Source organism: Mesoplodon bidens (assembly GCF_964165515.1).
Source record: "Mesoplodon bidens genome assembly, chromosome: 3".
Classification (NCBI taxonomy): Eukaryota; Metazoa; Chordata; class Mammalia; order Artiodactyla; family Ziphiidae; genus Mesoplodon; species Mesoplodon bidens.
In genome coordinates, this window is record NC_138178.1 from 143,867,818 (window position 1) to 143,880,517 (window position 12,700).

Sequence of the window (12,700 nt, forward strand, 5' to 3'; positions counted from 1 at the left end):
CTGATTCTATTCTAGGCAGGAGACAGAATAATAACTGCTCCCATGGCAGTAAAATAAATCACTGTTTCTGTTAACCCCATCAGATTCACATTCACACAACTCCTGGGCAGGGCTAGTTAGGGACCATGGTCTCCAATTCATCTCTCCAACCTCTCAGCTGTTTGAAAGAATGACACTTCTTCTCCATTTTGAGTAAGGTTTTGGGTAAAGTGGCACTGCAAATGTACTGTTTTTATGAAAAGGCTACAAGGCAGGGCCCAGGCTAAACCCATCTTCTCTGGATCTGGGTCCATCTTTCTCCTTTATTGACTTTCAATTTCTTACCTTTCTAAGCTTTATTCTCCTTAACTTTGCTGATTTCTTTACAGTGAGCTCAAACAATAGGCTTATCTATGATCCCGTGGTATTTTTCCAAGATGGAAAGAAATGAGACCAAGGATAGAGATTCAAGAAATAAGAAAGAGGGAAATCATTTAAGAAATACTGGGATTCCTCCCCTCCCCCACCCATCTTTCTTTTCCACTTTCCTCTTAACTACCGCAAATCGAACCCTTGGAATCCTAAGCAGCCAGGTTCATTCTCTGTTTATGAAACCAGGGCTAAAAAGAGAAAGAGTGGGAGAAACTGTGAAATTTAACAATGGGCTCCATCGGAAAGAATAAAGACATTTTTGATGACGAGGTTGGAACATCATTTGAATTTAAGACTCAAATTTAAGTTCTCTCTCCTTCTTTGACTTTTTTCTCTCCTGTTTTTGGCTTTTTTCTTTCCTCCTCACTTCCTCTCTCTCTAGTGAGCTCTCTTCCACTTTCCCCACTATTTTCTGGCTCGCTCCCCTCCTGTCAAATCCTTTTCTAATTTCCTCAGTCCGTGCCTCATCTGTCCTCCCTTTCTCAAGGGAATACATGTGAGGAAAGGAAAGGAAAACAAGAAAGGGCCAATGGAAAAAACAAGTAAGACAACCTAAAGGTAATTTTTACAATTATAAGTCTATAGATATAAATGACAGACATGACTTTTTCACAAAAAGCTGTCAATAAACTGAATCTTTTAACATTGAATCTTATTACTTCTATTGTAGTAAAAATAGAGGTGGAATGGAATATTGAGATATTGTTGTGGTTTCTGCTCTAGAATCCACCAGGGGTCAAAATGTAACATCAGCACAGGGCAAGAAGGCGCTTCAGGTGAGGCACTGGCAGGGAATTACTTGCTACTGCTTTTACAGTGATTCCTTTCATTCTCGTTGCTACCTTCCTCTTTGCTCCCTTATCATATACTCTTTCCCAACCTGCTTTCTCAGATTAGCCAACACAGCCAAAGCCTCTTACTTTCATACCAAAATTATACAAATATTCACAGAGTCCCTGCAGGGCTGCCATGTACAATTGTGCAGATTGTACACTGCACAGAGTTGGGGGTCCCATTCACATTGTAGTCTCTGTGCAATGAATAACTTGCACAGCTGTATGTGGTGGCATACAGTATTCTAAGTTTCTTTGAGACACTAGCTTTACAGTGAGTTACCTAATGAAACTTCTCTCAGTTGCCTCTCCCAATATAGCTAATGCTGTGTGTGTGTGTGAGAGAGAGAGAGAGACTGTGCATGTGTGTGTGTGTGCATATGCACACACATGTGTTTAAGGCTGAATTCACACAATTGAAGGGAAGTTTGGTGGAACAGGGGTGGCTTCAGCACGAAGCACATGCCCATCTTATCAGGGCTCTGATGATGGAATTGAGGTGCCCACCCTCTTTTCCACCTTTCTGTCACTCTGCCACCAAAGTCAGTTTAGCATTTGAGCACTGAGTTTATTAACAGGGCCCCACCCAGATGCACACCATGGGCCAGAGATAATGCACCAGAGAAAAACAATGTGGCCAAAAAATAACAAATGTTCACACACCATAATCCCCTGGCCTTCACATACTCTCCTTAGTCTGTGCTGTTCTTTTGTTACTTCTTAATAGTGTTATTAAGAGCATACACTATTAAGTATGCTCTTAACAGTGCTCTATAGTGGTGGACAGTGAAGGGATGGCACTCGGTGATATGCTGATTTCTACACCCACCTAGGGAGAGTCCCAAGCCCAGCTATTTCTCAATGTATTATAGCATTTAGAGAGAGAAGTTCCTTTAAAAAGCTAACCCAATATTCTACAGTGATTTCATCCTTGGATTGATATATTCTATAACATGAAATTTCAAGTATTGTGGTCTCATAAAGAGAGATCTACAAAGGCAAAGAAGGGCAAAAATGATGATATACATAACATATTTAAATCTTGACTTCAGAAATTTAAAAAGTGGCTCCCAAATATTTAAATTGTGATCATTAATATATGGGAAAAGGTAGATGATTTTTTTTTTTTTTTTTTTTTTGCGTTATGCGGGCCTCTCACTGCTGTGGCCTCTCCCCCCGCGGAGCACAGGCTCCGGACGCGCAGGCCCAGCGGCCATGGCTCACGGGCCCAGCCGCTCCGCGGCATGCGGGATCCTCCCAGACCGGGGCACGAACCCGCGTCCCCTGCATCGGCAGGCGGACTCTCAACCACTGCGCCACCAGGGAAGCCCCAGATGATTTTTTTATATGGTGAAAAAAGTTTGCTACTAATAAAGACTTCGTATTATTACAACTGAAATAACGTGAAAGTTACTTGGCCCCTTATTTACAATGAGCATAAATTATGTGTATGTAAATCTCACATATATATGACTTATTTCAGGACTCAGTTTAGCACAGATCAAGAGCTTGCAAATAATTCAATGACAATATCTATAAGTCTTAAAGAATAAAAGCCCATAATTTTAATCTTGACTTTTTGGTTTATTAGATTATTACATGGTAGAAATAACTTTTAAAAACAAAAATTTTAAGAAATTAAGAAGTTCCTTTAATATTGCATCAACTTCTAGATTTAAAAAATGAGATCTTACCTGTCCAAAGGATATTTATTGTTATATTAAGAAGAAATGCTGTACTGTATTATAAATGTAATTTTACTTATTTTACTCATGTTTAGTTCTTTAAGTTTTATACTTAACAGTAATAACTTTAAAAGATTCTGTATGTCAGACTTTTGAATTAATTGCACTGACTCCATCTTTTTTTCTTTGCCAGATAAATACAAACTACTAAACTAAAAAACAAGCACAGCTCGGGAAATAACAATCGAAGGAAGGGAAAACAAAGCAGTGTCTTCCATGTGGCAGAAATAAAGGCTACTACTGATCATTAAGCATTTAATCCATGTCAATCTAATTTCTTAAATCTTAATTATTGTAATTGTGGGTACTGATTTTTTTTTTTTTTTTTTTTGCGGTACGCGGGCCTCACTGTTGTGGCCTCTCCCATTGTGGAGCACAGGCTCCGGACACGCAGGCTCAGCGGCCATGGCTCACGGGCCCAGCCGCTCTGCGGCATGTGGGATCTTCCCAGACCGGGGCACGAACCCATGTCCCCTGCATCGGCAGGCGGATTCTCAACCACTGTGCCACCAGGGAAGCCTGTGGGTACTGATTTTAAAGAAAGTAGAGAACTATACAAACTGTAAGATTTTCAATTCATAAACTCACTTTTATCTGTAGAGCTTCTTTTCTTTGGGGTTGTTGGATAAATATATTATTCTCTTTGGTTTTACTTTTTCTCATTTGGACATTAGCCCACCACTGTGTTGTTTCTAACATTGGGCACTCTGGGGTCCTTGAAGGTGGGACCATGTTCTTTCTGTCTTTGTGTTCCAGTGAGCAGCTGGCCTAAGAGGCAATACTTAGGGAATCAATGAATGCCATTTTCAAACAGGTTTTTTTAAACTCTCTATGCTTTTAAAAATAAAAAAGAAAGTACAGACAGTCTCCATCCAAAGAATCATTTGGATTTTTAAAAGCTACCACTTACTCATTTTCAAAAAGCTGCCAGTCATTCTACAATGTGCTTTGCATGCATTCTCAATCTTCACTTTGATCTGAGGGGTATGATTACTTTCCTGTTTTACAGACAGATGGTGATAGTGAAGCTTAGAGAGATTAAGTTATCTGTTCAAAATCATACAGCTAAAAAATATATTTTTTTTCAAATTTCACACAAATAGTACTGGTATTTCTACAGTGACCTGAGTTGCAATAACGAATATGTCTCACCTCCATCTTCCTCTTCCTGTCCCACAGACAGCTGTCTAGAACTACGTGGTCCAATATTGTAGCAACACGTATGTACGGCTCTATTGAGCACTTGAAATATGACTAGTGCAACTGAGAAAGTGAATTTTAAATTTAATTTTAATTAAATTTAAATGTAAAAAAACTGAAGCAGTGTAGAATTTTTCTTCACTAAACATAAATATTGTTTTGGTAAGGCTACATTTTTTCACTTCAACTGTTGAAAATTTAGCATCGGTATTGTGATAAAGTGTAACGTACACATCAAATTTTTAAGTCTTAGTATGAAAAAAAGAATGTAAATATCTCAATAATTATTATATTGATTATGTGTTTAAATTATAATATTTTAGCTGTATCAGGTTAAAAATTTATAAATTAATTTCATTTGTTTCTTTTTACTACTAAATAGTATGTCACAAAATTACATATGTGGCTCACATTAGATTTCTATTAATGTTGCTGTAGAGGAGAATCCTCTACTCATCCCCCTTCGCCCACGGCCTGGGGGATTCTTCTTTCTTTTTTCCTTGCTGTTCCAAAGATGAAAGGGATTTCTTTCCCACTTCTACAATCAGAAATAAAATAGGCGGCAACCAAGATAAGATTACTATCGGGGTCATTTTTAAGTTATGAATATATATAAACTAACAGTTTCTAATTTGGAGATGGCTGTCTCATTACAGGAAAGGCTTCCTTGAGAGTGATTATCTGGAGGAAATTGATTCTGCAGGGAAGTCACAACTAAGACTGAGTACTATTACCTAGTAACAGAGTCCTTCAAAAGGCAGTACCAGACCACACCAACTGTAGGTGACTATGTGGAACAACTAGCTCTTCCATACATCATGGCCCCTGTACAACCACTTTGGAAAACAGGAAATGTCTTACAAAGTTAAGATATTCTTTTTTTAAAAATTTATTTACTTTTGGCTTAGTTGGGTCTCAGTTGTGGTGCGTGGGCTCTTCGTCACAGCACACAGGCTTCTCTTTAGTTGTAGCACACATGTTTCGTTGCCCTGCGGCATGTGAGATCTTAGTTCCCCAACCAGGGATCGAACCCACGTCCCCCACATTGGAAGGCAGATTCTTAACCACTGGACCACCAGGGAAGTCCCAAGACATTCGTATCATATGACCAAACAATCCTACTCCAGGTATTTACTCAAGAAAAATAAAAACATGTTCACAACAAGACATATGTTCAAAACAAGACTTATATACAAGCTCCCATAGGAGTTTTGTTCATAATAACCAAAATCTGAAAACAACCCAAATACCCATCAACAGAGAAACAGTTCAACAAACTGTGGTACTGTGTATTCATACAGTGATACTAAATAACAACAACAAAAAAGGATGCAACAACAACAACAATGAAGTCAGATTCAAAAAGAATACATACTATATGATTCCATTTATATGAACATTGAGAAGGTAAAACCAATTTATAAAGACAAATTAGATCAGTGGTTGCATGGGATCAGGGTGGGCTGGAAGGTATTGACTGCAAGGTGGTAAAGGACACTCTTTGAGGTGAAGGAAAGTTCTATATCTTGACTGGGGTGGTAGTACACTGGTGTATGCATTTATCTAACTTAACACTTTAAAGTGGGTGCATTTTATTGAATATAAATTATACCTCAATAAAACGATTTTCTAAGGCAATACCATATTTTTATAGAAGAAAAGAAACTCAAGGAAGTTCAGCCTGAAGTTGCACATTTTTGTTAGGTTTAAACATACACACACACACACACACACATACACAAACTTGCTTGCTCTTAATAATGTACTGAATTTTTTTCTTAAAAATGGGTTTTTGGTCAAAGAAAATTCATAAATATTCCATAATTGGGTTGTTTCAACTTTCTGCAATATTCATTATTCTTTGTTATATAACACGTAAGACAGGTTTATAACATTTACCTAAGCTTTTAGAATTTCGTACCAGTACTCCTTTATATTATTTTCCATATCGTCCTGCTGTAAAAATAGTTCATGGGATAGCACATTGATTCCTTAGTACAGCACTGTCCAGTAGAATTTCTGTGATTATGAAAAGCTCAGTATCTGTGCTATCCAATATGATCAGCATAGCCTTAGAACACAATTCTTAAGACAGTGCCTATTATAAGGAAAAATATGTTCATGATTCATTCTACTTTAAAACAAAAATATTTTAAACTATACTTTGGAAATCTTTCAATAAAATGAGGGTGATATTCCCTGTGGATGGATAAATAAGTGTTACCTATAAATGCCAGATATTAATCATAAGCATAACTGGCTGTCAACTGTCAATGGTCTGTTAATGTCAATATTTAAGGGAAATTCAACTAAAGATCAATAAGCTAATTATTAGTACACGGCTGATGCAAGTGAGTGCAGTGTTACCTTTCTAGGAAGTAGATGATCTCCATGATTTAGACATAAAGTCAGTCCTTGAATGTATAATATTTATTAGAAGAGCCTTTAGATATAAACAGACTGAGACATCAGAAGTGCACATTTGTCCTCTGTCACTGCTACTGCTACAGGACTCCAAGCCACAGAGACAGCTCTTACCTTCCCTGCTACTGACACCACTGCATGGGACCAGGACAAAGTAGGGGTGTCCCGGATTTTCTGGCTAGAGAACTAATGTGAGTACTACAGGAAGTAATCAATTCCCACAGTAATAAGTTTTAACTTGGAACACATTTTCTGATGCATCGGTGAAGTTCTGTAGGAGCAATATTATGGATCAAATAAGGTGTTTTGGTTTTGGAACTGATATAAAAACCTCACCATCATAACTTGTCTGTTATTTGAGAGATCCTTGTATCTTTAAATATATCAAGCAGATCTAGATTTTGCAGGGCAGAAAGTCTCTGTGGCTCACTGAACACATAAATAAAGCCTTCTTACTAGGGGAAAAGCAGCATGACTTCTGAAAGGGAGACTCATGCCACAGGAATCTATCAAAGTTCACTAGAGCTAAGTCTGTGTGAAAACAAGGGCGACTTTATAGAATTTTAGAGTATGAATTTATTTTAACTGTTCACACCTTTTGACAAAGTGCCATATCAGAAGTGTTCTGCTATGTGTGGAAAGCAGCCCTGCTGTGGGAGTATGACATTTCCTATGCTCATAAGAAAGGAAATAAATATCTTCTGCAAGAACTGGAGTAGGTCCTGGGTGGGTTTGGGAGAGAGGCAAGTAATACAGCTAGTGTTAGAGGGAATGTGGGCACAGACAATAGACTGTGATAATGCTTTGAACATTATTTGATTTTATCTACCTGATCCTCCTGGTCATTGCTCAGAGGAGAGTAAAAAGCTCAAAGCTCACAGATAAAATATTCCTCAGCCCTAAATATGTTCACATGTAATTTACTGATGCCTCAAGTACTTATAAAATGTTAGATTACCTGGTGGTTTTAAAAATATGTCCACAGATGCTTGGTACTCCTCCCTTCAAGAGTTGGAATCTGTTGCCTTTACCTTGGGTGTGGACTGGATTTAGAGGCTTGCTTCAGGAGGATAAAGCGGCAGTGATGGAGTGTGGTTTTGGAGGCTAGGTCATAAAAAGGCCCTGCAGTTTCCATCTTGGTTGTTTCTCCCTTGGATTGCTTATTCTGGGAGTAGTCAGCTGTCATACCCTAAGGAAAGGTCCATATGGCAAGAAACTAAGGCCCCTAGCTAACAGCTATGTGAAGAAAATTCCTGGAAGCACTTCCTCCAGTCCTAGTCATGCCTTCAGATGACTGCAGGCCCAGCTGACGTCTTAACTGTAACCTTAGGGGAGACCTTGAACCAGAGCCACCCAGCTGATCTAAGCTCCCGGTCTCCTAACCCTCAGAAACAGATTATATTTGCATGTAATTTTGCATCACAAAATCTTAGCCTTAATTCTACTATTAGAAGAGCTTGTCTTTCTGGGTATATTTTATATGAGAACTTCTAGATGTTTTGTGAAATATGTTACCATGTTTTGGACACCCTTTGAAAGAGCTCAATTTTCTCATTAAAGCTAATAATTCAAATGTAAGAGAAAAAGTAACATAGCATAAAGCATAAAGGTAACTATTAATCTTCTAATGCTTTAAAAGGGGTCGGCTCTTTTCACTGCTAAACATAATTGTGCTAAAAGATAGTTTTCAAGGAATAATTGTTAAACTGTGATTTTGAATAATGTCTTTGACTTCTAGGTTACCAGATGAGAAGAAACAGGAAACTCTCAGAGTTTCTGCATACTTTCAAGAGCCTTTAAACATGTGGTTTATGTAATAGATGTTTACAAATTATATATTTTTTAAGTTAGAAAAAAAAAACCCAACAGTTAGTTCATACATTTAACCATGATCCTAGGTATATTCATTTCCTATTCTAGACTTCAAAGAAAAAAACTCAGTGCATTTTTATTCTTGTTGCCAAACTGTTCTCAGCTCTTCTGTGCCCTGAACCGAGATCACAAGGCTTGGGGTACTCCTGTTTGCTACTCCACCCTCTAGCATTTGATTCAAGTGTTATCCAGGTGCTATGAGGCCTGAAAGCGTTCAGTCTAAGTACTTGGTTAGTCAGGTCCTGGCACCAGCTTCACACTATTTACTTTTACTTGATTTAAAACAGTTTATATTCTCAAATAGGGTTTGAAAAATTCTTCTAAAAAATACTCCGGAAAAAGGGGAAAAGAGATACCTTTTTTTTCTCAGTGGCCCTAAAGTGTCCACTGTGGTACTCCAGATCTCTCATTCAACCCAACACATTTTTTAAAACTTAGATGAGGGCAAATGCATATTCTGTTTCTCCTGCAGTCTATCACATATCAAAGTTAGGACTTGTCCATGAGAAAGAAGTTTGTAAAGTCCCAGATATATGTTTCCACTGAGTTTTTGCAAATTCCTGGTTAGAACTGTCTCCTCTATGTGATCTGTAATTTCCATCAGAAACTCCCTTCCTCAGGTTAAGACTTCCCCTACCCTGTCTCATGGCAGGGGTATGTACGCTCTGAACTGACACGTCCATTAAAGGGTCACACACATAATAAGCCCTTATAATCTGTCGGATGTTAGAAACAAGATATCTAAGCTTGTCAGAGACTTGTGTAAGTTCAGAAGTAAAAGTTAAGTGCAACGAATTAGTTATATCTATTACTACTTTTGAAGGAGATTTTTGCTTTCTAATTCTCAACTTATCAGATAGATGAGGATTTATTTTATAGCAAATGGAATGACCCATGAAGCACAGGAAGGAGGTGGTGAAGAACAAATAGTTTTCTCTTCCTTTTTTTATTTGTTATACTGTCTCCCTCCCTCAACACAGAGTACTACCTAAGAGCAAAAACAATCATCTTTAGGCAGAAATTATTTCTAAGGCAAGTCATAGGCCAAACATTTGACAAAGCTGAAGTTTTTCTTTGACCCTTTCATCATCATCCTTATTCCACATACTCAGGTCTATTTCATTCATTCATTCATCAAATATTTATTGAGTACTAGTTAGAACTATCTCCTAACTATGTTAGGAACTATTTTAGATATTGGGGAATCTAAAAATAAGTAGTGGTGAGTAAAATAGACAAAGTCCTTGCCATTACATTCTAGTTTGGGGAGACAGATAACAAATATGCAATATGTCACATGGTGAATAAATACAATGAAAAATAAAGTTGGGGAGAAGGGATAAGGAGTGCTGGGAGATGGGGCATGAGAGATGTTCTAGATTTTATCTAGAATAAGACAGGTCTCACTGATAAGATAACATTTGAAATGAGACCTAAAGGAAGTGAGGGAGAGTAAGCATATGGAGATTGGATGTTTCAGGCATAAGAAATAGCAAATGCAAAGGCTCTGATGCAGAAGCTGTTGGAATATGTGAGGAGCAGCAAAGATGCCAGTGTGGTTGGTGTGAAACGAGAAGGAAAAGTGTAGTAAGAGTTGAGGTCAGGGAGATCACGCCAGGCTATAGGCGACTAAGCAGAGCAGTGACTTGATCTCACTTTTATTTTAGCAGGTTCACTGTGGCTGTAGTATCGAGAAGAGAAAATACGGGTGGGAAGAGCATAACACAGTAATTTAGGCAAAAGATGATGATGTCTGGAGTACGGTGGTAGCAGTGGGGTTGGTGAGAAGTGGTTAGAGTCTGGGGACTTCCCTGGTGGTGCAGTGGTTAAGAATCCACCTGTCAATGCAGGGGACATATGTTCGAGCCCTGGTCCGGGAATATCCCACAGGCCTCGGAGCAACAAAGCCCGTGTGCTACACTACTGAGCCTGCGAGCCACAACTACTGAGCCCACGTGCCACAACTACTGAAGCCCATGGGCCTAGAGCCCATGCTCTGCAACAAGAGAAGCCACCACAATGAGAAACCCGTGCACCGCAATGAAGAGTAGCCCCCTCTCGCTGCAATTAGAGAAAGCCTGTGCACAGCAACGAAGCCCAACACAGCCAAAATAAATAAATTAATTTTAAAAAAAGTGGTTAGAGTCTGGAAACATTTGGAAGGTAGAAATAAAAGGATTTCCTGATGGATCAGAAGTTCAGTGGTAAAGAAAGCCTGAACAACTGGAATAATGGCATTACCATATACTGAAATGAAGGAAACCAGATGAAAATGAAAGTTTGACATGTTAAATTTGTAATGCACATTAGAAATTCAAATGCAGATGTTGAACCAACAGGTGAATAGGTGATCCTGGAGTTTAGGGCAGAAGTTCAGGCTAGAGATAAACTTAGAGTTTATAGTGTAAAGATGGAATTTAAAGCCACTGAGACTAGATAAAATCATGTAGGAAATGAGTGATAAAGAACATGATGATAAGAATAAGGACAAGTAGTTTTTTTTCCTTGTAGATCTCTCTTAGTGCCTCTAAGAGTCCTGTGTTAGACAGGGTGCTTCAGAGAAACAGAACCAGGAGGGTGTGTGTGTGTGTGTGTGTGTGTGTGTGAGAGAGAGAGAGAGAGAGAGAGAGAGAGAGAGAGAGATATTTATTTTAAACCTTGGCTCATGAGCCTGGGGGTCTGGTCAGTCCAGAGATGCAGGGTGGGTGGGCTGGTGGTCAGGCTGGAGACTGAGGGAAGGGCTGATGTTACAGACAAGTCCAAAGGCAGTCTGGACAACAGTGTGGCTGGGCTGGACTTTCTTCACTCTGAGATTTAGGAAAGTCTGGCAAAGTAGAGATGGCGGAGTAGAAGGACATGTGCTCACTCCCTCTTGTGAGAGCACCAGAATCACAACTAACTGCTGAACAATCATTGACAGGAAGGCACTGGAACTCACCAAAAAAAGATACCCCACATCCAAAGACAAAGGAGAAGCCACAACAAGACAGTAAGAGGGGCACAATCACAATATAATCAAATCCCATAACTGCTGGGTGGGGGACTCACAGACTGGAGAACACTTATACCACAGAAGTCCACCCATGGGAGTGAAGGTTCTGACTCCACGTCAGGCTTCCCAACCTGGGGATCGACAATGGGAGGAGGAATTCCTAGAGAATCAGACTTAGAAGGGTAGTGGGATTTGATTGCAGGACTTCGAAAGGAATGGGGGAAACAGACACTCCACTCTTCGAGGGCACACACAAAGTAGTGTGTGCATGAGGACCCAGGGGAAGGCGCAGTGACCCCATGGCAGACTGAATGAGACCTACCTGCTAGTGTTGGAGGGTCTCCCGCAGAGGTGGGGAGTGACTGTGGCTCACCGTGGGGTCAAGGACATTGGCAGCAGAAGTTCTGGGAAGTACTCCTTGGCATGAGCCCTCCCAGAGTCTGCCATTAGCCTGACCAAAGAGCCAGGTAGGCTTTAGTGCTGGGTCACATCAGGCCAAATAACCAACAGGGAGGGAACGAGCCCCACCCATTAGCAGACAAGTGGATTAAAGTTTTACTGAGCTCTGCCCACACCCAGCTCTACACACCACCAGTCCCTCCCATCAGGAAGCTTGCACAAGCCTCTTAGATTGCCTCATCCACCAGAGGGCAGACAGCAGAAGGAAGAAGAACTACAATCCTGCAGCCTGTGGAACAAAAACCACATTTACAGAAAGACAGACAAAATGAAAAGGCAGAGGACTATGTACCAGATGAAGGAATAAGATAAAACCCCAGAAAAACAACTAAATGAAGTGGAGATAGGAAACCTTCCAAAAAAGAATTCAGAATAATGATAGTGAAGATGATCCAAGACCTCAGAAAAAGAATGGAGGTAAAGAAAGGGAAGATGCAAGAAATGTTTAACAAAGACCTAGAAGAATTAAAGAACAAACACCTAGAAGAATTAAAGAACAGACAAACAGAGATGAACAATACAATAACTGAAATGAAAAATACACTAGAAGGAATCAATAACAGAAAAACTGAGGCAAAAGAACAGATAAGTGAACTGGAAGACAGAATGGTGGAATTCACTGCCACGTAACAGAATAAAGAAAAAGGAATGAAAAGAAAGAAGACAGCCTAAGAGACCTCTGGGACAACATTAAACGCAACAACATTCACATTATAGGGGTCCCAGAAGGAGAAGAGAGAGAGAAAAGACCTGAGAAAATAATG